Genomic DNA, 23,958 nt, shown 5'->3' on the forward strand with positions numbered 1-23,958 from the left:
GGCTAATCTTATGAATTGGAATAATAACAACCCATGTTATACCAAAAAATTCCAAGCTCTCATTTAAATTTATTAAAATTAAACCCGGTAAAGTAGCCCACCCCATTTTAGGTGGAAGTGTGGCCTAATCACCCATGGGTGCCAAATCGGCACTTTTAAAGGTATCTCTCTCTGTAACTAACTTACACACTTCTTGCTTATGCTTTTAAATTAGGAGAGTGATTGAATATGTGTCTGCATGTGTAAATGTGTCCAACTGAACTCATCAGTCGTAAAAAGTATCAGGCCCATTAAAAAGGGCCTCATGCATGAAGCAATTCATAAAAATTAAAGACAGCCACATAAGGCTGAGTAAAGAAGCCTCTAAGCATTGTTAAAAAAATTAAAGTAAATGTAAATCAAAAAGTGCTCCGTGCTGCAACTTGCTAAGCAAGAAAAACTGCTGTAAGTAAACTAACACTCTCCTAACTGTACAAATTTTCTTTAAAGTGTTAATATAAGTCACTCCCATAGCCATTCCACCCTGTTAGAAACCATGCTGAAAATTTTCAAGAAGGGATTCAGCGGGAATTATAAAGTAACTATAACACCAGAGAAATTAAGGGTTTTATGTAAGAAAAATTGGCCAGCATTTAGGGTAAGTTAGCCCTCGGAAGGAACCCTAAACGGGTCCCTTGTCTCCAAAGTAAGGCATTAGGTTATACACAGCAAGCTAAAACACCTTAATCAATTTCCATACATAAACTCGTGATTGCAGTTAGTGTTAAACGCTCTGAAGTGGCTAAAATAGCAGGCAGTGATTGTTTCAGTAGCCAAAGGACAGACTGCTAAAACCACCATCCCCGTCACTGCCAAGAAAAGCGGACTCCCTAGGCTTGGGCAGATTCAGTGGCAAAAACAGTAACTCCTAAGGTTTTAGTCAACCCAGCAGCAGAAAAGCTTTTGTCAATAATGCCTCCTCCTCCTCCTCAAGGACTCCCTGACCCTAGGCCAGAAGCCTCAGCATCCCCACCAAAGCTGCACACCCCTAAATCCTCCAAAGCAGACAAAAGGAAGTGTGGAAAAACTCTGCCCATTGCTGCCCGCTTCCCAGAGGGAACTCCCCCTCTGGCAGCCTGTCTGAGACCCAAGGCTGGGGTGCAGATGCCTTTGAGAGAGCAGAGGTACACAGGAGTGGATGAGGACAGCCACATACTAGAAAGGTGTATTTTTATGTACCTGCTATTTACCTCGGCTAATCTTATGAATTGGAATAATAACAACCCATGTTATACCAAAAAATTCCAAGCTCTCATTAATCTATTGCAAACTATTATTCAAACTCATAACCCCATTTGGGCTGATTGCCGTCAGCTGCTTATGCATCTTTTTAACACAGATGAAAGGCGGAGAATACATCAAGCCGCTTCTAATTAGCAAGAAAAGCATGTTCCTTCCTTCAGATTACCAGAACCCCTAAGAGTATATCAGGGTCCAGCTACCGGGAACTGACCCCCAGTTACCGGGAACAAACACCCCAGAGGGCATGCAAAGGCTAATCTGGCACAGAAAAGCCTTGCTAGAAGGATTTTTAAAAAGGGCCCAGAGAGTTACAAACATTAATAAAGTCTCTAAGGTTCTTCAAGGAAAAGAGGAAAGCCCTACCCAATTCTATGAAAGACTGTGTGAAGCTTATCGCATGTACACTTCTTTTAATCCTAAGAGTTCAAAAAATCAGCATATAATAAATATAGCATCAGTCAGTTAGTGTGCAGAAATCGTTAAATGAAAACTGGAGAAACAGGCAAAATTTGCATGCATGAATACTTCACAGTTATTAGAAATAGCTAACCAGGTGTTTGTAAACCAAGAGGCGGTAAGCCAGAAGAAAAATCAAAAGAAACTTCAGTCTCAATGGGAGGCTAATAGCTGCTGCTATAAGAGGAATGCCCCCAAGAGTGTGAAAAAAAGGGGGTTTCCTGGAAAGCACCACAGTCTGCCCGCCCACGCCTGCAACTCAATCAGTGTGCATTTTGTCGAGAAATAGAACAACTAGAAAAAAAAATGTCCACAGTTAACTGAGGAACAGGACAATTCTAAGCACAAAAATCCAAATAAGCGTAAAAGGGCTCTGTTCAATCTAATGAAAGGGCCACTGGACTATAAGAGAGGGGGGCTGAACTCATATGCCGCCAAAGAGTCCATGGTCCAGACAAGAGCCCTGTAACCCCCCCATCAAAAGAAACAAAGCCAGTTAAATCTATTAAGGTATTAAGAGAACAAACTTTCTTGTACTTAATAAATTGCCCCTGCAGCCCTTCTCCAGCAAAACCCGTTTTGCAAATCAAGGGCCACTATTCCATTCAACAACAACAAAAACTCCCTACAGCTAAAACTGCCTCCATTGGGGGTTAGCCAGGCTCTCATTGTCCCTTGGAAAGGAGGGTGGAAACTTCCTAGCCAAAGGCAGAAGACAGATATTATCACCCAGGCCAGTGCAGGGCTTGCGTGGCTTTGCACCCAACTCATACACGCAGTTGGGATTATTGCCAGCAGAGGATAGTTGGTTCACTTAATTGGACTTAAAGAATACTTCCTTAGCATTAAACTGGCCTTGGAGTGTCAACAAGTATTTGCATTTCAATGGAAGCAACCCAGAAGCAGGTGTAACCACTCAATACACCTGAACCCAGATTCCCAGGGGCTGAAAAACTCTCATTATTGCTGGGGAGGCATCAGTCTTTGACTGCCCGGAGAAGTTCCTTGCTTGTATGCTGCTCCCATATGCTAATAACCTTCTATTGGGACACCTCACAGCAGTCAAGTGCACAAACAAATGCCTTCAGCACCTGGAGGACTGTGGGAATAAAGTATCTAAAAAGAAAGCCCTGATTTGCCAAAAAGCAAATGCAATATCTGAGGCTCACTATCCGGAAGGGGGAATGCAGCCTAGAAGCATAAAAAAAGCAAGCCACTTGCAAAGTAAAAGAACCTGAGACTAAAAGCAGGAAAAAGAGCTTCTGGGAGTGGTGGATTTTGTAAATTGTGGATTTCCAAACTTCACAGTACTGGCCAAATCCTTACACAAAGTGACAAAGGGGAGAGGGGAGAAGACAAGACACCCTTTGAATGGGGCAGAAACTAAAAGTAAAACCTCCGTCAGCCCTGGTTTTGGGGTTAGGCAATTTAACACAGCCTTTTCATGCTGGGAAAAAAAAAAAAGCAATCAAAGATTCTAGCCTCAACTCTGGGAAAAGTTTAAATATCAAAGCACCTCACACAGGGCTGACCCTAAAGAGTACCAAAAGACCTCATTGGTAAGCCTGCCAAACACCAGGGCCTGCTATGTGCAGCAGTTGTAAAAGCCATACATAAAATCACTAATTTAGGTCAAGTCACTTAAAAATATGCTGGGCCAGTACTTTTACATCTTACATTTATCAGCCTTGACCAAAACTGTGGCACAGCGATGCATTCATTACATGTTGGGAACACAACGCGAGGCAGGGTCCCAACTATTATTCCTGGCATTCAAGCTTATGGAGCAGCTCCGTTTAAAGATCTAGACTTTACTAAAATGTCCAAGTGTGGGGGACATAAGTATTTCTTGGTCCTGGTGTGCATATACTCTGGGTGGGTAGAGGCCTTAAAAGGCCCATAAAGTAACCCTTGTGCTGCTTCGAGATCTTATCCCTAGGTTTGGACTGCCACTGCGCATCGGATCAGACAACGAATTAGCATTTGTGGCAGATTTTGTCCAGAAAACAGCAGTGGCCTTGGGTATCACCTGGAAACTGCATGCTGCCTACTGACCTCAGAGTTCCAGAAAAGTGGAAACAATAATCCAGACCATCAAAAACAGCGTAGGAAAAGCGTGTCAAGAAACAAAATTAGAGTGGGTGCAGGCACTTCCCTTGGAGTTATTCAAAATTAGGTGCACCCCTATAAGAAAACAGAATATTCCCCTATGAAGTCTTATCTTATAGGCCCCTTCCCCTACTCTAGGAACTCCTAGAAACTCCTTGGGAGTGAGGAGAAATTAAGTTAGAATGCTAGTTACCAGCTCTAAGGAAAATCGCTAAGATATTTCAACCTCAGCAAATAACAAATGTCCTGCAAGACCTTTTCTCCCAGTACACCCTTTCTCACTAGGTAATCACATGTGGATAAAGGACAGGAGTACAGTCCCTCTAAAGCCACAATGGACAGGACCTCAGACCTAATCTTGACCAATCCCATAGCCGTGAAGGTAAAGAAAATCCCAAACTAAATCCACCACAGCCTTGTGAAAACCAGCAACACCTGAAACTTGAACCAAGGCAAGGACTGCAGAATTACCTTAAAATGGGGCCGGGGGCCGTGGCTCATGCCTATAATCCCAGCACTTTGAGAGGCCAAGGCGGGTGGATCACGAGGTCAAGAGATCGAGACCATCCTGGTCAACATGGTGAAACCCCGTCTCTACTAAAAATACAAAAATTAGCTGGGCATGGTGGTGCGTGCCTGTAGTCCCAGCTACTCGGGAGGCTGAGGCAGGAGAATTGCTTGAACCTAGAAGGTGGAGGTTGCAGTGAGCTGAGATCATGCCATTGCACTCCAGTCTCGGTAACAACAGCGAAACTCCATCTCAAAAAAAGAAAACAAGCCTTGCTCCAGCCACATCCCAGAAGCTGGCTGGTCCAGGCATGGCCTAAGCATGAGAAAATTCATCATGGGACTTGTTCTTCTTGATATTTGGACTTGTACAGTAAGAACATTAACTAATTTTATAGATGCCTTCAGTATGTACACCAGGTAGGGCATAAAAGTTACTGCCATTCTTTTGTTCTTATAAATGTATATGGACACAGAAGGAAACCTGTTTATATAATGATACTCAATGTAAGGAGTGTAATCCATGAGATGGACAGGTAGCTGTGTCATAGGCATCATTAAGCCCTCTTTCTTCCTATTATCTGTTAAGACAGGTGGACTGCTAATGTATTCAGTCTACTCCACTAGGGAGAAAAAAACCTAAAGATAGGAGAATGGACAGATAATAAGTGGCCACCGGAGAAAACTATTAAGTATTATGGGCTGGCCACATGAGAAAAGAATGGCTCATGGGAATACCAGACCCCTATTTACATGCTCAACTGGATCATCTGGTTGCAGGCTATTTTATAAATACTCACTAATGAAACAGGCAAAGCTATGTCCTTTTTAGCCCAACAAAAACTCAAATAAGAAACGTAATTTATCAAAACTGGCTGGCCCTACATTATTTGCTAGCAGCCAAAAGAAAAGTCTGTGGGTCTTTCCCATCTTGCAAGATGGCCGGTGAAAAAGTTGAGAAGCGGGATACTAAAGAGAAGAAACCTGAAGCCAAGAAGGCTGATGCTGGTAGCAAAGTGAAAAAGGCTAGCCTCAAGGCTAAAAAAAAGCCCAAGAAGGGGAAGCCCCATTGCAGCCGCAATCCTGTTCTTGTCAGAGGAATTGGCAGGTATTCCCGATCTGCCATGTATTCCAGAAAAGCCTTGTACAAGAGGAAGTACTCAGCGGCTAAATCCAAGGTTGAAAAGAAAAAGAAAGAGAAGGTTCTTGCAACTGTTACAAAACCAGTTGGTGGTGACAAAAACGGCGGCACCCGGGTGGTTAAACTTCGCAAAATGCCTAGGTATTATCCTACTGAAGATGTGCCTCGAAAGCTGTTGAGCCACGGCAAAAAACCCTTTAGTCAGCACGTGAGAAAACTGCGAGCCAGCATTACCCCCGGGACCATTCTGATCATCCTCACTGGTCGCCACAGGGGCAAGAGGGTGGTTTTCCTGAAGCAGCTGGCTAGTGGCTTGTTACTTGTGGCTGGACCTCTGGTCCTCAATCGAGTTCCTCTGCGAAGAATGCAACAGAAATTTGTCATTGCCACCTCAACCAAAATTGATATCAGCAATGTAAAAATCCCAAAACATCTTACTGATGCTTATTTTAAGAAGAAGAAGCTGTGGAAACCCAGACACCAGGAAGGTGAGATCTTCGACACAGAAAAAGAGAAATACGAGATAACAGAGCAGCGCAAGATTGATCAGAAAGCTGTGGACTCACAAGTTTTACCAAAAATCAAAGCTATTCCTCAGCTCCAGGGCTACCTGCGATCTGTGTTTGCCCTGACAAATGGAATTTATCCTCACAAATTGGTGTTTTAAATGTCCTAATAATCTAATTAAGTAACTGATTACCTTTAAAAAAAAAAAAAAAGAAAAGTCTGTGGAAAATTCAATGTAACCGACTACTGTCGGCACTTAATGCCCAGGGGCAAGCAGTGGAGGATATTGTGCAATACGTAACCAAAATGGCACACGTGCCTCTACAAATATGGCATGAATTTAACCCTGAGTCCTTATTTGGGGGTTGGTTCTCATCCTTGAAAAAATTCAAAACCCTCATCATAAGTGTTATTGTAGCAGGAGTGGCTGTGGGAAAGGATCTCTCGGACACCAAATGCAGGAGAAAGGAATTTATTTCAGCTGGGAGCAAGGTGGCATAGGTGCCTAACAGCCAAGTTCATCTAACAAAAGGGAGGTTCAGCCTTTATATAGGCTTATACTTTAGATGTTACAAGTGGAAGAATCTTAGGTTCATAGTTTTAGGACTCACATGTGAAATGGTCTTTGTTTACAGTTGCAGGAATCACATATGAAAGGGTTTTGTTTTACAGTTTTAGGACTCACATGTGAAAAGGTTTCTGGATTGATCTTGTTTTAAGTAAAAATAGTGCCTTCTGGAGAGTTTCCCCAAGGCCTAGCCTGTTGTTTTCAGGAAGAAGATTCAGGAGGCGCCAGCTGGCCTGCTCTCTCTTTTATTGAGATGCACAGTGGATGACTGAGAAGGAGGGAATCCTAAATGCCTGGGTCTCCCTCCTCATTATAAAAATAATAAGTGTTTGTTTGTTGCTCCCTTTTCTACTCCCCCTGTTCCTTCAAATGATTAGGGAATTTATCACTAATGTAGTTAGCCAAAAAATGACATTATCAGTTTCTTGGGAAAATCTGGAAAGTGAAAATAAAAGTGAGACCTCTCACTTATATTATAAAATAGTGAAGGTCTCAAAGAAGGGGTGAGGAAGGAGACCCAGGCATCTGAGATTCCCTCCCCCTCTGTCATCCACTGTGCATTTCAATAGAAGAGGGAGCAGGCCCCCTGCCGCCTCCTGAATCTCCTTCCCGAAAATAACATGCTTGGTCTCGGGGAAACTCTCTGGAAAACACTATTTTTACCTAAAACAAGATCAAACCAGAAGCCTTTTCACAAGTGAGTCCTAAAACTGTAAACCAGAACCCTTTCATATGTGATTCCTGAAACTGTAAACAGAGACCTTTTCACATGTGAGTCTAAAAACTGTAAACCGGAACCCTTTCATATGTAATTTCTAAAGCTACAAACCAAGATTCTTCCACGTGTAACATCTAAAGTATAAGCCTATATAAAGGCAAAACCATCCTTTGTTAAATGAGCTGGGCTTTAGACAAATTATGCCCAGGGTCCCGGCAGAACAATAAACTATTTCCTCCTGTATTCAGTGTTTGGAAAATCTGTTTCTCGTGGCTGTTCCTGCTACAAGAGCACATGTTTTAACAGTTAGTTTTCCCTGCATTTCTCCAATGAACTTAAAATTTCTATCTTGTATACAGTACCTATATAACCCCAGTGAGGCTCACCCTTCTGGACTCACCCTCATAGCACTGGTACCAATGAGATTGCATTTGATCATTTTTTCCCCAGTTTTCTTAAGGTCATAAACATTTAGTGACAGAGTAGAACCAGAAGGCACTAAAGCAAGGGCTGACGCCTTTGGAGTGGGTGTGTGGAGATCTTCTGCATCCTGGACATCTTTACAATAAATAGATTGTAGGTAAAGTTAGAAAAAAATGGGCCGGGCACGGTGGCTCAAGCCTGTAATCCCAGCACTTTGGGAGGCCGAGGCGGGTGGATCACGAGTCGAGAGATCGAGACAATCCTGGTCAACATGGTGAAACCCTGTCCCTACTAAAAATACAAAAAATTAGCTGGGCATGGTGGCGTGTGCCCGTAGTCCCAGCTACTTGAGAGGCTGAGGCAGGAAAATTGCCTGAACCCAGGAGGCAGAGGTTGTGGTGAGCTGAGATCGCACCATTGCACTCCAGCCTGGGTAAGAAGAGCGAAACTCTGTCTCAAAAAAAAAAAAAAAAAGGCTCAGGGATGCCCAGCTGCATGCCCAAGGTGACACCCACAGTAAGTGCTGGAGCTGGGAGTAAATCTAGAATCAGGGTTCACTGGACGTGGTGGAAGCTTTGTACCAGCTGACTCGGGCAGTTATCCATAATCAGGTTGTGGGGCTGGGGTGTAACTTGGTGAGGAAAGCACAGTTTTACTAACCCTGTTTCTGACTCTGCTAGGTAGGGACCAATTTATAGAGTCCAGATGGTGCTGCTGCTGAAGGTGAGTGGCCTGTGGCAGGGAGGGGCTTCAGAGGGTAAAGGACAGGGCTCCTCTTTTCCAGCTGAAGTTCTCCACATCAAGACAGCAGGGTGTCTTCCTCCTCTGGCCCTGTACTCTTGTGGCCACAGAGCTTAAAATGCCTTCATTAGAGAGATCAGAGAAAGAACCTGGGAGAGCTGGGCTCACAGTAGATTTGGGGAAGAGTGAAGCTGGGAAAAACTTGACTTTGTGACTTATTACCCTATAGAGGTAACTGGGGGTGCTTGGTGTCTTTGCAGGCCAGCTGTGTAAAAACGGAGAAAATGAATTCCAGGTAAGAATGCTGAGGATTCTTGGCTGCTCCAAGTGGGAGACTTGAGTAGGGGGGTCATGGAGCTATGGGTTGGTGGGAGTTCAAAGAGCAGGCCTTGTGTGGGAAGCTGAGAATTGGTGCTCATCACTGCTACCACCTTGATGGCATAGGGTGCTGTGCCCTCTCTGGGCATACTTCTCACTGACCTGCAGATGTTGGAAATTGCCATAGGGAATTATATGGGTGTGTGTGAGACTTGGGCAGGCAGGCAGTTTGGGAACCAGGATTCTGAAGCTTGTGAGGACAGAGTCCTAGACTGAGCCCTGAGATTGCAGCACTCAGCAAACCTTCTTTCCTGAGAGCCTACCAGATAGATCCCCCTGTGAATGGGGGTGTCAGGTTTATCTTTTTTTTTTTTTTTTTGAGACAGAGTTTTGCTGTTTTTACCCAGACTGGAGTGCAATGGCGCGATCTCGGCTCACCGCAACCTCCGCCTTCTGGGTTCAAGCAATTCTTCTGCCTCAGCCTCCCGAGTAGTTGGGACTACAGGTGTGCACCACCATGCCCAGCTAATTTTTGTATTTTTAGTAGAGAGGGGGTTTCACCTCGTTGACCAGGATGGTCTCGATTTCTTGACCTTGTGATCCACGCGCCTCGGCCTCCCAAAGTGCTGGGATTATAGGTGTGAGCCATTGCACCCGGCCAGGTTTATCTTATCTATGAGTGATGGGCACAAGCACTTTGAGTAGTGAACCTGCGGAGCTGAGTCTCAGCCTCTGCCTTAGGTGGTATGCACTGGAGAAGAGAGAAATTGGGCCTCTTCTAAGACAAGCAGTTTCTAATCATTGAGCACCTTGTTTCCAAGGTCTCAGTTTTCTGGTCTATCATCACAGAGAATCAGGGCAAAAGATCACTGAGCCCCAGGGTCCCTTCTGTAGAGCCTATAACCTGATGCAGGTCCATATCCTTTTTTTTTTTTTTTTTTTTTTGTGAGATGGAGTCTCACTCTGTAGCCCAGGCTGGAGTGCAGTGGTGCGATCTTGGCTCACTACAACTTCTGCCTCCCAGGTTTAAGCAGTTCTCTGCCTCAGCCTCTCGAGTAGCTGGGATTATAGGTGCATGCCACCACGCCCAGCTAATTTTTGTATTTTTAGTAGAGACGGGTTTTCACCATCTTGATCAGGATTGAGCTCCTGACCTCATGATCTACCCGTCTTGGCCTCCCAAAGTGCTGGGATATGAGACATGAGCCACCTCACCTGGCCCATGTCCTGTTTTTATGCACATGTCCTGACCCCGGTGGCTCTGGTCATGGTGCAGCTTGGGAAATATAAAGGATGAGGGTTAGTCATGGGCCAGAGAGACTTTCTGATGGATCTTGGCTGTCTACCTTCTAGGAAAATAAAATCAACACTAATAAAGGAGGAAGGTGAGCAACTGGGCCCTCACTTTGTGGGAGGGTGAAGACGTAAAAATTAGACACCACCCTGAAGATGACACTCTCTGATGACATCATCTGCATCTTAGATTTATGTGGAAGGTTTGATACACAGAGAAGGAAGAAACCTATTCCAATGGAGGGCTTAATTAGGGGACTAAAATCAATGATAAACTGCTGGATGAGAAACTATTTATATCCAATTCTGAGAACAGGTTGGGGCTGGAGGGGAGAGTGGGGCCACTTAATGGAAGAGCCCTAGAGGCTCACCCCTGCTCCCTCTCTTCCCCACAAGTTTCCTCTATTATCTTCCACCCAGAACCTGTCAGAATTTTGCCTTTTCTTTTATCTCCAGATCAAAGTTTGTTTTCCAAAAACTGCAGTTGCTTCAGTGACAAAATAATTGTCATCTTCTGACTCAGGAGGAAATTGGGGTTTAGCTCTAGTCCATCAAGTGTGACACAGAATAAAAGGTGAAGGCCTAACAGATTAGCAGAGGGTAGGAGAAGACTATCTTGTGGCCAGTGTCAGAGAGCCTGTGGCTGTGGCCCCATAGTCATCATTAGCCCCTGCTGCATGAGGACCTTTGGGCAGGCAGTGGGAAGCCTGAGGTGTGGCTCCTGGTAGCCTCACAGTGTGATAACCTGCTTTTTGTTAGCTTAAACAGACTCTCTCTTTCTTAGCTGAAAGCTGTTCAGGCTTCATGTTAGCTTCTTGAGCTGGAAAAACTCCATCTTAGCTTCTTCATTTTAGTTATTCCCTTCATTAAGTATGTAACTGTAGTATGTAGCTGGGGCAGGATGACACCGGGCACATCCCGGAGTGCATTTGCTGATAAGAGGCCGAGTTAAGTGGCACCAGCAGAACCTAAGAATGCAGGTGCTGTCGAGTACCCAGAGCCCCCATATCTATAAGTTTTATTTCTCATGTACTAGTTTATCTTTTAACTTTTTGTTTACTGTGCTTCTGCAGAAAAATTGCTTCAGCTAGGTTCTTCCCTCCCTTTTTAAAATAGGGCATAAGAAACCCCTTAACTCATAGGCCGGGCGTGGTGGCTCAAGCCTGTAATCCCAGCACTTTGGGAGGCCGAGGCGGGTGGATCACGAGGTCAAGAGATCGAGACCATCCTGGTCAACATGGTGAAACCCCGTCTCTACTAAAAATTACAAAAAATTAGCTGGGCATGGTGGCATGTGCCTGTAATCCCAGCTACTCGGGAGGCTGAGACAGAAGAATTGCCTGAACCCAGGGGGCGGAGGTTGCGGTGAGCCGAGATCGCGCCATTGCACTCCAGCCTGGGTAACAAAAGCGAAACTCCGTCTCAAAAAAAATAAAAAATAAATAAATAAAATAAAAAGAAACCCCTTAACTCTTCCTTCAGGGCCTAGGGAATTTGGGGCATTAGCCACCTCTTGGTCACCAGCTAAAATAAATAACTCATGCCGGGCGCGGTGGCTCACGCCTATAATCCCAGCACTTTGGGAGGTCGAGGCGGGTGGATCACGAGGTCAAGAAATAGAGACCATCCTGGTCAACAAGGTGAAACCCTGTCTCTACTGAAAATACAAAAATTAGCTGGGCATAGTGGTGCACGCCTGTAGTCCCAGCTACTTGGGAGGCTGAGGCAGGAGAATTGCTTGAACCCAGAAGGCAGAGGTTGCGGTGAGCCAAGATCCTGCCATTGCACTCCAGTCTGGTTAATAACAGTGAAACTCTGTCTCAAAAAAAAAAAAAAAAGAACTCATAGCTCAATCTCAGAGTGTGGCTCATTCCTTGACTCGATTTGGTATAACAACAGCTGCCACTATTTCCTGAAGCTTCTAATTGTTCTGTCAGCTGAGCCTCCATCCCAGTAGGCCTGCAAAATCCTCAAGACCATGAACAGACCGTGAATCTCAGGGCCACTGAGTGTCTGGGCTGGCAGGGGCAGAGTGCCTCAGGGATCAGTGATGTTTGGGCTGAGCATGGGCTTTGGGAGTCAGACAGTTGCACTGGAATCCCAGCTGTACCATGATTGGCTCTGTGTCTGTGGCACGGGCCACACTGCTTCAGAACTTGAGACACCATAGTAATAAATTTAACACACCCTTCTAACTGCTTTTTTTTAATCCATATTTCTATATAATTCCCATGTACTACTGATTTTTAAATTTAAATTAATAAATATCTTATACAGTGTGTTTTATTTTTCCTCATAATTTTTAACTATATTGTATGGTTTCACTCCTATGAGGTACATATGATAGTTCTATTCGCAGAAACAGAGAGTAGAAGAGTAGTTCCCAGAGGCCAAAAGAAGGTAAAGAGGGGCTGTTGTTTAACAAGAACAGAGTTTCAGGTATGCAAATAAATAAAATTCCTTATCAATGTGGATAATGGTTGCAGAACAATGTGAGTGTGATTAATTCCTCTGACCTGCACTTTAAATAATTGTTAAAATAGTTAATTTTATGTATATTTTATCAAAATGTTAACACAAGAACTTTTTAAAAGAATCAGACTGTAGATATCTGCAATAGCATAAATGAATATCACAAATATAATCTTGTATTTAAAAAATCAATGTAAATTATCATACTATATAATTTCATTTATACTAAATCCTAAGGTTCTGGCTTCCACTAATGGTGAGGTAGCTAGCTGAACTAACACTCTCACAGAGAAAAATGATGGATCCTGAATAAAATAGTATATATCACTATAAACACTTCCATATCTAAGACATATATGAGCTATGTGTGTATAAGAAGTGAATGAGGATTTCAGCTCTGCCTTCCATAGGAGAGATAAGTATTGAAGTTAGAATCCAGCCCAATCCAACACCTGCTTTAAAAACCAATACTCTTCAAAGGGACACAACAGAATCCACAGTCTCCATAACTCTTTTATACAGTCTCTAGTGCACAATTTTCAAATTCTGGAGATGCATGAAGACACATAAAAATGTAATACATGCACAAGATAAAAAGCAGGCAGTAGACATCTCCAAAATGTCTGAGAGGTAACCAGCAGACAAGTATTTGAAGGCAGCTATTATAAGTATGCTTATGGAGGCAAAGGAAAATATATATTTTTTCTTTTTTTCTTTTTTTTGACAGTGTCTTGCTCTGTTGCCAGGCTAGAGTACAGTGGCATGATCTTGGCTCACTGCAACCTCCACCTCCTGGGTTCAAGCGATTCCCCTGCCTCAGCCTTCCGAGTAAGTGGGACTACATGCGTGAGCAACCTCACCCGGCTAATTTTTTGTACTTTTAGTAGAGACGAGGTTTCACGATGTTGGCCAGGATGGTCTTGATTTCTTGACCTTGCGATCTGCCCACCTCAGCCTCCCAAGTGCTGGGATTACAGGCGTGAGCCACCATGCCCGGCCAGGAAACTCTTCTCATAAATGAACGGATGTGGGACCTCAGCAGAGCAATAAAAAATAGCCAAATAAAAAAAATGCCATAAAATTATAATTTTTAGCTTATTTATAGGTCAGAAACAAAAGACACAGCATTAGAAATTATTCTATTAGGGCCGGCTGCAGTGGCCGGGATCCCAGGCCTGTAATCCCAGCACTTTGAGAGGCCGAGATGGGCACATCACGAGGTCCAGAAATCGAGACCATCCTGACCAGCGTGGTGAAACCCTATCTCTACTAAAAGTACAAAAATTATCTGGGCGTGGTGGCCCGCGCCAGTAGTCCCAGTTACTCGGGAGGCTGAGGCAGGAGAATTGCTTGAACCTGGGAGGTGGAGGTTGCAGTGAACCGAGATTGTGCCACTGCACTCCAGCCTGGCACCTGGCGATGAAGCAAGACTCTGTCTCAAAAAAAAAAAAAGAAAAAAAAAAGAACTAGCTAATAGAAGTTTTATAATAAAGTCTAAGAAAAATGAACAGAGCCTTACAGGCCTGTGGAATGATTGAGTCTGAGACAAGGACAGCGACAGAAAAAAGTAAATGGGGTACAAATTAAATGGGGCTTGCAGTTCTGGGGGAGGAGAAAGCAGTGCACACCTCGCGGGGCATGCTGGTATTTGTATTCTTGTCACCAGTTCCATACGGTGGATGGCGGGGCTCCAGGTGACAATCCCAAATTGAGACTGAAGCGCAGGCTATGCCAAGCTTTGCTGGCCACTGATTCTGTGCCAAACCCTCTTCAAGGGGATTGAGTCAGGAGAGGATCTTGAGAGTCACCTGGGGTCTTTTCAGAGCATCTGTGCCTCCTCCAACCCCTGGAGATGCCTTCTTTCTTAGGTGGCTGTGGGAACTGATCTGAGGTTCCAGACACTGTCCATTGTACTGCTGCCCTCTGCTCTCTCTAACCAGAGTGCAAGTTCAGCTGCCTTTGAAAGACATTCACCACCTGGCTTGGGGTTGCACAAATTCATGGCTTGCAAGGAGTGACCATGGGCTGAGGCTTTGTAAAAATATCACCCTCCCTAGCGCCTTTTTTTTTGCAGGTGTGGATGTGGAGGCATAAGGGAGGATAATCATTGGGTTACCAAGGTGCAGCTAAGAGCAGAGGAGAAGACCTCAGTTCCCAGCCATGTGTTCTTTGTGACATTTCTCTAACCAATTTAAGTGTTAAGGCCCTCAAATATCCAACTAAAGATTGCGATAGTTTAGGTATTTTACCCTTAAAATTATTGGCCACACATCAACTGAAGCCCTACTGGCCAGTATCTCAAATACACAAATGATTACCTGATTACTTAGAAACAGATGGTGCTCCAGGTTTGTGAGAGTGACTTTGTGGGAGTTTTTTCTTAGTCCAAGTATGGAATACTTGAGGGGTCTTTTACATCTTTCAGGTTTCACATCTCTGCTTTGGGTGAAAAGCTTATTATCCACAGTAGTCAAGGATGTGCCTTTACTTGCTGGGGCTGATCCATTTAAACTTTATGTCTAGACAATGAAAACATCCAGGAGCATTTCTGCTTTCATGTAGCCTCTTAATTATTGATGTCCCTAAGGTCTTATGTCCTCAGAAACAGTTTCTTTGATTGCTGGATGGTACCAGCTTTCATGCTGCTTATTTTTATTTTGTTTTTGTTTTTGAGACAGAGTCTCACTCTGTTTCTGAGGCTGGAGTGCAATGGTGCAATCTCAGCTCACTGCAACCTTCACCTCTAGGGTTCAAGCAATTCTCCTGCCTCAACCTCCCGAGTAACTGGGACTACTGGCGTGTGCCACTACATCCAGCTATTTTTTGTATTTTTAGTAGAGACAGGGTTTCACCATGTTGGTCAGGCTGGTCTCTAATTCCTGACCTTGTGATCTGCCTGCCTCAGCCTCCCAAAGTGCTAGAATTACAGGAATGAGCCACCACTCTCAGCCCATGCTGTTTAGTTGGTAAAAACCTGAGTGTTAATATCCATTAAAATAAGACCTTGTTCTTTTTCTTTTTTTTCTTTTCTTTTCTTTTTCTTTTTTTTCTTTTCTTTTCTTTTTCTTTTTTTTTTTTTTTTGAGACGGAGTTTCGATGTTGTTACCCAGACTGGAGTGCAATGGCACAATCTTGGCTCACCACAACCTCTGCCCCCTGGGTTCAAGCAATTCTCCTGCCTCAGCCTCCCTAGTAGCTGGGACTACAGGCGTGCACCACCATGCCCAGCTAATTTTTGTATTTTTAGTAGAGACAGGGTTTCACCTTGTTGACCAGGATGGTCTCAATCTCTTGACCTTGTCATCCACCCACCTCGGCCTCCCAAAGTGCTGGGATTATAGGCGTGAGCCACCATGCCCGGCCTGTTCTTTTTCATTTAAATGATCTTTTTCTCTCTCTCTCTCTTTTCTAATATCCTGAGTAGGATATCCAGTGCTGTGTTTAGAGAAGTAGTGAAAGTGTTCATCTTTATCTTATAATAAACCTTGGAGAAAAAGTTTCCACCATTTCACCATTGACCATAATTTTAGCTATTGGCTTGTCATGTGGCTAATAATTATTGTGAGGTACATTCTTTCTATACACAATTTGTCATAAATTTTATTAAGAATGGATTTTAAATTTTGTTAAAATATTAGGCATGCATAAAAATAGTCATAATTTTTTATTTTTGGCTGTGTAAATAAGGTATGTGGTATTTATTGATTTCCACATATTAAAATATTCTTGCATCCAGAAATATATCCAACCTGATCAAAATAAATAATCCTTTTAAAGTGCTTCTGAATTTTATTTGCAACTACTTTGTGGATGATTGTGGATGTGGATGCATCTATGTTCATCAGTGATACTGATGTATAATTTTATTTTATTTTTTTATAATGCACATCTCTGGTTTGGTATCAAATGAATGCTGGCTTCATACAATGAGTTTGGAAGATTCATCTTTTTTTAATTTTTTCAAAGATTTGCTTCTTTTTAAATGTTTGCTAAAATTCAGCAGTGAAGTCATCAGATCTAAACTCCTTATTCATTACTGATCTATTCATGTTTTCTTTTTCTTTTTTTTTTTTTTTGAGACAGAGTTTCGCTCTTGTTACCCATACTGGAGTGCAATGGCACAATCTCGGCTCACCGCAACCTCCGCCTTCTGGGTTCAAGCAATTGGCCTGCCTCAACCTCCCGAGTAGCTGGGACTACAGGCGTGCACCACCATGCCCAGCTAATTTTTGTATTTTTAGTGGAGATGGGGTTTCACCTTGTTGACCAGGATGGTCTCGATCTCTTGACTTCGTGATCCACCTGCCTTGGCCTCCCAAAGTGCTGGGATTATAGGCGTGAGCCACCGCATTCGGCCCATGTTTTCTATTTTTGATGCTTCAGTCTTGGTAGCTTGTACATGTCTAGAAATTTATTCATGTCTTATTCCTCATTCAGTTTGTTAGGATATAGTTGTACATAGAAGTCTATGTACATAGCAGTCTTATGCCTTTTGTATTTCTGTTTTATCAGTTATAATGCCTTCCATTTAATTCTGATTTTTTGAGCATTTTTTTCTTAGTCCAGCTAAAGGTATGTCAATTTTATGGTTTCAAAAAAAAATTTACATTTTTTCTACATTTTAAAAAGTCTCTATTACATTTATTTCTGCTCTGATTTTTTTACATTTATTTCATCATCTGATAACTTTGGGATAAGTTCTTTCTCTTCTAATTTTTTGAGTTGTATCATTTTTTTATTTGTGACATGTCTTTTCTTTGAATGAAGACGTTTACTGCCACTCATCTCACTGAGATTAGCACCCATATGCACTATGTTCATTTTGTTTGAGTCCACCAACATGTTTCTGATCCTAAGATTGCATCTTTGGCCTACTCATAAATAGCAGTGCTGAAAGCCCACACAATAAGTAGAGGTTTTACAGTGAGAGAATTACTTCCAATGTTTTCAAAGGGCTAAGAGCAAATGCTCTTTTTCATTTTTATTAGTCATCAGTGCCTGAACCATAAGGAACAAAGAATGTGCCCCTGATCATGAGAGTGCTCGTGACAGCAGCAAAGGAAGCAGCAGCTCAGAAAAGACAAGGCCACTTTTCTTGCTGGCATGACAGTAGCACTTGTTAGGGCAACTGAGTGACATGCATAATTCTCTCCAAAGTCCATTTTGTTTCTGCAGTTTTACAAAAGACCATCCCTGGGCCTGTCCTCAGAATGTGCAAATGATAAAAAATGTTCAGTTATCTACCTAGGCATTCCGAAATAATAACCAGACCAGATGAAGTGATCATAGGGACATAGCCTGACTCGATAATCAGGACTGAAGTGCTGATAGGTTAAGGTGCTGTGTTTTCACTGCTTTGACAGGCAAGTTTCTTGCAAACTGCCTTCCAAACACAGGCTAAATCTGATGACACATCAGGCTGGAGCAGAGTCAATTGACCATTTACGTCTAGGTGATGAATGTGCTTTAGTGTGGGCAGGGAAGAAAACTCTTTTTTTTTGAGACAGAGTTTCATTCTTACCCAGGCTGGAGTGCAATGGTGTGATCTCGGCTCACCACAACCTCTGCCTCCTGGGTTCAGGCAATTCTCCTGCCTCAGCCTCCTGAGTAGCTGGGATTACAGGCGCACGCCACCATGCCCAGCTAATTTTTTGTATTTTTAGTAGAGATGGGGTTTCACCATGTTGACCAGGATGGCCTCGATCTCTTGACCTCGTGATCCACCTGCCTCGGCCTCCCAAAGTGCTGGGATTACAGGCTTGAGCCACGGTGCCCGGCCAAGAAAAGTCTTAATAAAGAACACAAACTACTATTTAGATCAAAGCAAAAGCCCTCCACCAACTGGTGGCTCTGACTGAGGTGCCTTTTAATGTATCATGAAACCACTAGGACAAAAGCCATTTAAGTTAAGCAGATGTCTTCAATCATGGTTGGTTAATCTAGTTTGTGTTATGATTTATTTGATTAGCCTCCCATTTAACCCATTGGTGAGAAAATTACCACCCTAGGGCTACTGGAACAGCTAAAACCATGGCACCAATCATTGGACAGACAAGATTGACAACAGTTATTCATTACATGTTATCATGGAAGGAGGAAAGTACTGTATAGTAAACAGATCCATGCAAGGATTGCACTCGGGAGCAGACACAGGAGGTGTCAGGTGAAGGCTTTGTAGTATCGAGTGTGAGCTGCTCCTGGTTCCCACAGTAGGTTGTTATTGGTTGGTCTGAATAATTCTGTGATCTTGGGAGAAACTAAAACACATTATGCTACCAAATACTAAGACTACAATAATATACTATAGTAGTGTAACACTGTAATTAGTATTATAGTATATGTACTATATATTGTAATTAACTCTCATCAATTAACCAATGGTAAAATTGTTTCATTATATAGTACATTATTTTATTTAAAGTGACAGTTGCCAAGAATCCATCGATGACATAAAGTGAGCACTTACTGAATATATATTTTAGTGATGTGTAATAGAAAGAAGCTATATAAAATACACTATATAAAGTATACTATTCATGTAAAAAACTACATGATCTACTCATGAACCAAATAACAATGTCCTGGAAATAGAGAGACCATATATATAACCTATATAACCTTGTTTTATCGTAAATGGATATATGTAAGCCTGCCTTAAAGGCCAAGGGTGTTGAGAGCTTAAAGAAAGAGGCTGACAAAGGATTATCTCAGAAAGAAACACTTAAGAGGGACTTATGAATAAAAGCTATGTCTCAGATGGCTAAACATGGTCAATCATTGCACTGTTGCCCCCTAAACCCAGACACTTATCAAAGAAAAGGAATGTGTAGGACAATTGAAATTTCTATATAAATCTGACTGGCTAGGCACAGTGGCTCATGCCTGTTAATATCAGCACTTTTGGAGGCCGAGGCAAGTGGATCACAAGGTCAAGAAATCAAGACCTTTCTGACCAACACAGTGAAACCCCGTCCAAAACAAAATAATATAAATCAATCAATAAAAACAAATTTGCCTATGAGTAACATTTATGCTAATTACCTGTTCACAATAACATCAAGATTGTTCTGACTTAAGGGTAGGGCTTACAGAAATAGTAGGTTTCAATATATAACACAGGTACTTGAAACCCCCCCAAAAAACAGAGAAAGTACCTATGTCATAATTTTACTTTTATAAGTAATTTAAAATCTTGAAGTCTCGTTAACTAATCTTAAGTTTCTCAATAAAAAATAGTATTACTAAGCATTAAAGTTATAGTTTTAAGACAGTTTTTACCCCAGCACCAATGGTTGAATAATAGGGTTCTAGGCCCTTCTCCTTTGGGCCTGAGTGACAGAAGATGTGAACCTACTCTTACCAAATGTGGACAGAGTAAAGTTCCTATTTGCAGCTATTTTCAGGCAGGACTTTGTCTTTATGCTGAAGCCTGGCCCTCACTGTGATACATTTTCATTTTACCTTGTATGTAGGGTTACTTTTATTTATAAATTTTATAAGTTATATATATATATATATATATATATATAACTTATAAAATTTATAATATATATGTATATATTTGTCTCCAGATGTGATGGATCTCACTTGTTATTCTAACACTTTGGTTGAATGAAGGGAAAAGAGCTTTTGAAATCAGGAGTTTGAGACCAACTGGGCAACATAAGGTGAAAGCCGTGCACCCCACTTTTTCTACAAAACGTTAATAATATTAGCCACATGTGGTCAAGCATGTCTGTGGTTTCAGCTACTTGGAAGACTGAGGTGGGAGGGTCATTTGAGCCTAGGAGTTAGAGACTTCAGTGAGCTAAGATTAGGCTACTGCATTCCAGTCTGGGCATGAAAGCAAAATCCTTTCTTTTTCTGTCTTTTTTCCCCTCACTCTGTGCTTGTGTGGGGTGTGAGTGTGTGTGTGTGTGTGTGTGTGTGTATTATCCAAAATGAAAACAATATAAAAATTATTTTTATTTGTATTTTTTTGAGACACAGTCTCACTCTGTCACTCAGACTGGAGTACAGTTGTGTGATCTTGGCTCAGTGAAACCCTCATCACCCAGATTCAAGTGATTCTCTGCCTTGGCCTCCCGAGTAGCTGGAATCACCAGCACCAACCACTTAGCCTGGCTAATTTTTGTATTTTTACTTGAGACAGGGTTTTGCCATGTTGGCCAGGATGGTTTTGAACTCCTGAGCTCAAGTGATTGATCCATCACGGCCTCCCAAAGTGCTGGGATTACAGGCATGAGCCACCATGCCTGGCCAATGACAATTATTTTAAAATTTTGAATTTCACAGTCTTTCTGTCCTCTTGGCTTTTGAGGCAGCCTGAGCTTTGAAAATAGGCAATCCACTACTGCAGCAATGTGCACTAGATGTAAAACGTGAGCCATGTGTGTCAATTAAAATCTTCTAGTAGCAGCATAAAGAAAAGAAAATGAGTGAAATTGATTTTATTAACAACCCAATCTATCCAAAATATTTTAACATATAATTAGAATTAAGTTATTAAAGATATATATATGTAAGACTAAATCTTTAAAATACTTTCTTGTATATTTTCTTAGCATATCTCAGTTCATGCTGTGAACAATGCAGGTGCTCAGTAGCTCCTGTGGCCAGAGGCTGCCACATTGCAAGTGCATCTCTGAGGGCTCTGACTTTTTTGACCTTAGGGAGGTGAAGGACCTGAATCCTCCTTTCCTGCCAGATGGCAGTAAATGCCCCTTCTCTGCCAATATGTCTCCTGTTTCAAGAGTAAGAGAGGTGGTGCCCTGAGAGACAAGAGGAATTTCCAAGAAACAACTGTTCACAGGTGGACCATGCTGTCCACTGCTGCTTGATGTGGACTCATCACTCCTAAGAGATCAGACAGTCAAAAAAGACAGGGCCCCAGAAGGGGGAAACCTCATGGTTTTAGATTTTTTCATAGTCTTGACATCCAGAGTTTAGATGTCAAAAGATTGGATTAAAGAACAAACTTTTATCTTATAATTTGGCCTTGACAAATCAAAGTAGAAAGAAATAAAAACATGTCACCATACAAATAATTTAAACACCAAGGAAGTCATTAGGAACAGAAAAGAGGGCTGGGCGCAGTGGTTCATACCTATAATCCCAGCACTTTGGTAGGCCGAGATGGGGGGATCACAAGGTCAAGAGATGGAGACCATCCTGGTCAACATGGTGAAACCTCGTCTCTACTAAAAATATAATAATTAGCTGGGCATGGTGGCGCATGCCTGTAGTCCCAGCTACTTGGGAGGCTGAGGCAGGAGAATTGCTTGAACGGAGATGGAGGTTGCGGTGAGCCGAGATTGCACCATTGACTCCAGCAACTGGGTAAAAAGAGCAAAACTCTGTCTCAAAAAAAAAGACAAGAACAGAAAACAGGAGAAAATAGCTACAAGAAACAAACAGAACTATTAACAAAATGGAAATAGTTCATTATTTTCAGAATTAAAATGAACATATACATGAAGTAAAATTTCCAATACAAACATGTAAATTGGCTAAAGAGATTTAAAAAAACAACAAGATTTATTTTCTGTGCCTATAAGAAACTCACTTTAGATCTAACACACAAACAGGCTAAAAGTGGCAGTATCAAAAAATAACCTTGTAGGAGAATTGCAATCAAATGACAGCAAGAGACAGCATAATTATGCAAAATACACACTAAGTCCAAACTGAAACAAGAGACAGAGAAAGCTATGTATTGAAAAAAGTGTTGATTCACTGGGGAAGCTGTATTAATAGTAAAAACATGTACATCTCACAACAGTGTTTCCAAACGTATAAAGCTAACATTGACACAAATGAAGACAGAAATAGCTATGCAAAAATAGTAAGTCACATAATTACTCCACTATTAGTAAAGAATAATAAACTGGACAGAATGCTAACATGAGAACAGAGGATTTGAATAACACTGCAAACTGTGTGATTGTAAAAGACATACAGAAAACACTAGTCACAGTGAATAGAAGTGAAAAACAAAACAAAACAAAAGACGCTCCACACAACATCAGAATACAGGAGCTTTTCAATAGAACATGAAACATTCTCCTAGGTGAATGAACTATTAGGACAGAAGACAAGTTTTACTAAATTTTAAATATTAAAATATGGACCAGGCATGGTGGCTCATGCCTATAATTTTTGTTAAATTTTGTTAAGCTGAGGTGAGAGGATTAACTGAGTTTATGAGTTCAAGGCCAGCTTGGACAACATAGGGACACCCTATCTCTACAAAATATAAAATTAACAACAACAATAACAAAAATAGCTGAGTGTGATGGCACATGCCTGTGTGTCTAGCTACTCAGGATGCTGAGGTGGGAGGATTGCTTGAGTCTGTGAGATTGAGGCTGTGGTTAGCCATGATTGAACCACTGTGCTCCAGCCTGAGCAACAGAGCAAAACCCTGTCTCAAGAAAAATTAAAATATTACAAACTATCATTTTTTATTAAAAGGGAATAAAATTAATAATCAGTAGCTGAAGAAATACTTAAAAGTCTACAAATAGCTGAAAATTAAACAACACTCTCTTGAGGATGCTCTTTTTCAAGTGTTAGAAGACAATATTGTGAAGACATCCACACTAGTCAAAGTCATGTGCAGATTCATGCACTCTCTATCAAATTTTAACCGTCATTTCATTTCGCAGAAATACAAAAAAAAATTAAATTTATATGGAATCTAAAGGAAGTATAAAAAGTCAAACAACTTTTAATAAAAAAATAAAATTGGAGGCATCACACTACTTGACTGCATAATATATTACAAAACTATAGTAACCAAACTATTTGATACTGACATAAGAGCAGGCAGACAGACCAATGGAACAGAATAGAACACAGAAATAAACTCACAATTATATGGCCAAATGAAGAGTTATTTGTGTATCCATATTCATTGCGGCATTATTCACAACAGCTAATATGTGGGAGAAACCCAAATGTCCCTCAATGAATGAGTGGATAAAGACAATTTGGAATATACAAATAATGGAATATTCAGTTTTTTAAAAGCAGGAGATTTGATTATTTTTACACTAAAAATAAATCTTGAGGAATTATGTAAATAAAATAAACCAGTCACAAAAGTACACTCACTGTGTGATTCCAGTTAAATAAGACATCTAAAGTAGTTAAACTCCTAGAAACAGAAAGTAGAATAGTATCCACCAGAGCCTTAGAGGAGGAGATAAAGGGGTAGTTGTTCTTTCATGGACATTGAATTTTAGTTTTGCAACATACAAACATTCTAGAGATATGTTGAGACTCTTTCATTCACTGTGAAACAGGGGAACAAACAGACTCTTCAACAAATAGGGTTACAAAACTAAATATTAAATGGAAGAAAATGAAACTGGACTTTTCACTTGGGACATATACAAAAATATCTTAAATAAATTAAACATT

The 23,958-nt window shown here is 41.6% G+C and overlaps 1 long non-coding RNA gene and 1 pseudogene across 2 annotated transcripts in view; one reads left to right on the forward strand and one right to left on the reverse strand.

Moving 5' to 3' along the window:
• LOC144578629 (uncharacterized) overlaps positions 1-23,958 on the reverse strand; it is a 61,571-nt gene that overhangs the window by 9,265 nt on the left and 28,348 nt on the right. The gene's annotated exons all lie outside the window — the stretch shown is intronic.
• On the forward strand, positions 5,272-6,190 carry LOC100402098 (ribosomal protein L6 pseudogene; annotated as a pseudogene).

This window comes from Callithrix jacchus, chromosome 12 (assembly GCF_049354715.1).
Source record: "Callithrix jacchus isolate 240 chromosome 12, calJac240_pri, whole genome shotgun sequence".
NCBI classification, from domain to species: Eukaryota; Metazoa; Chordata; class Mammalia; order Primates; family Cebidae; genus Callithrix; species Callithrix jacchus.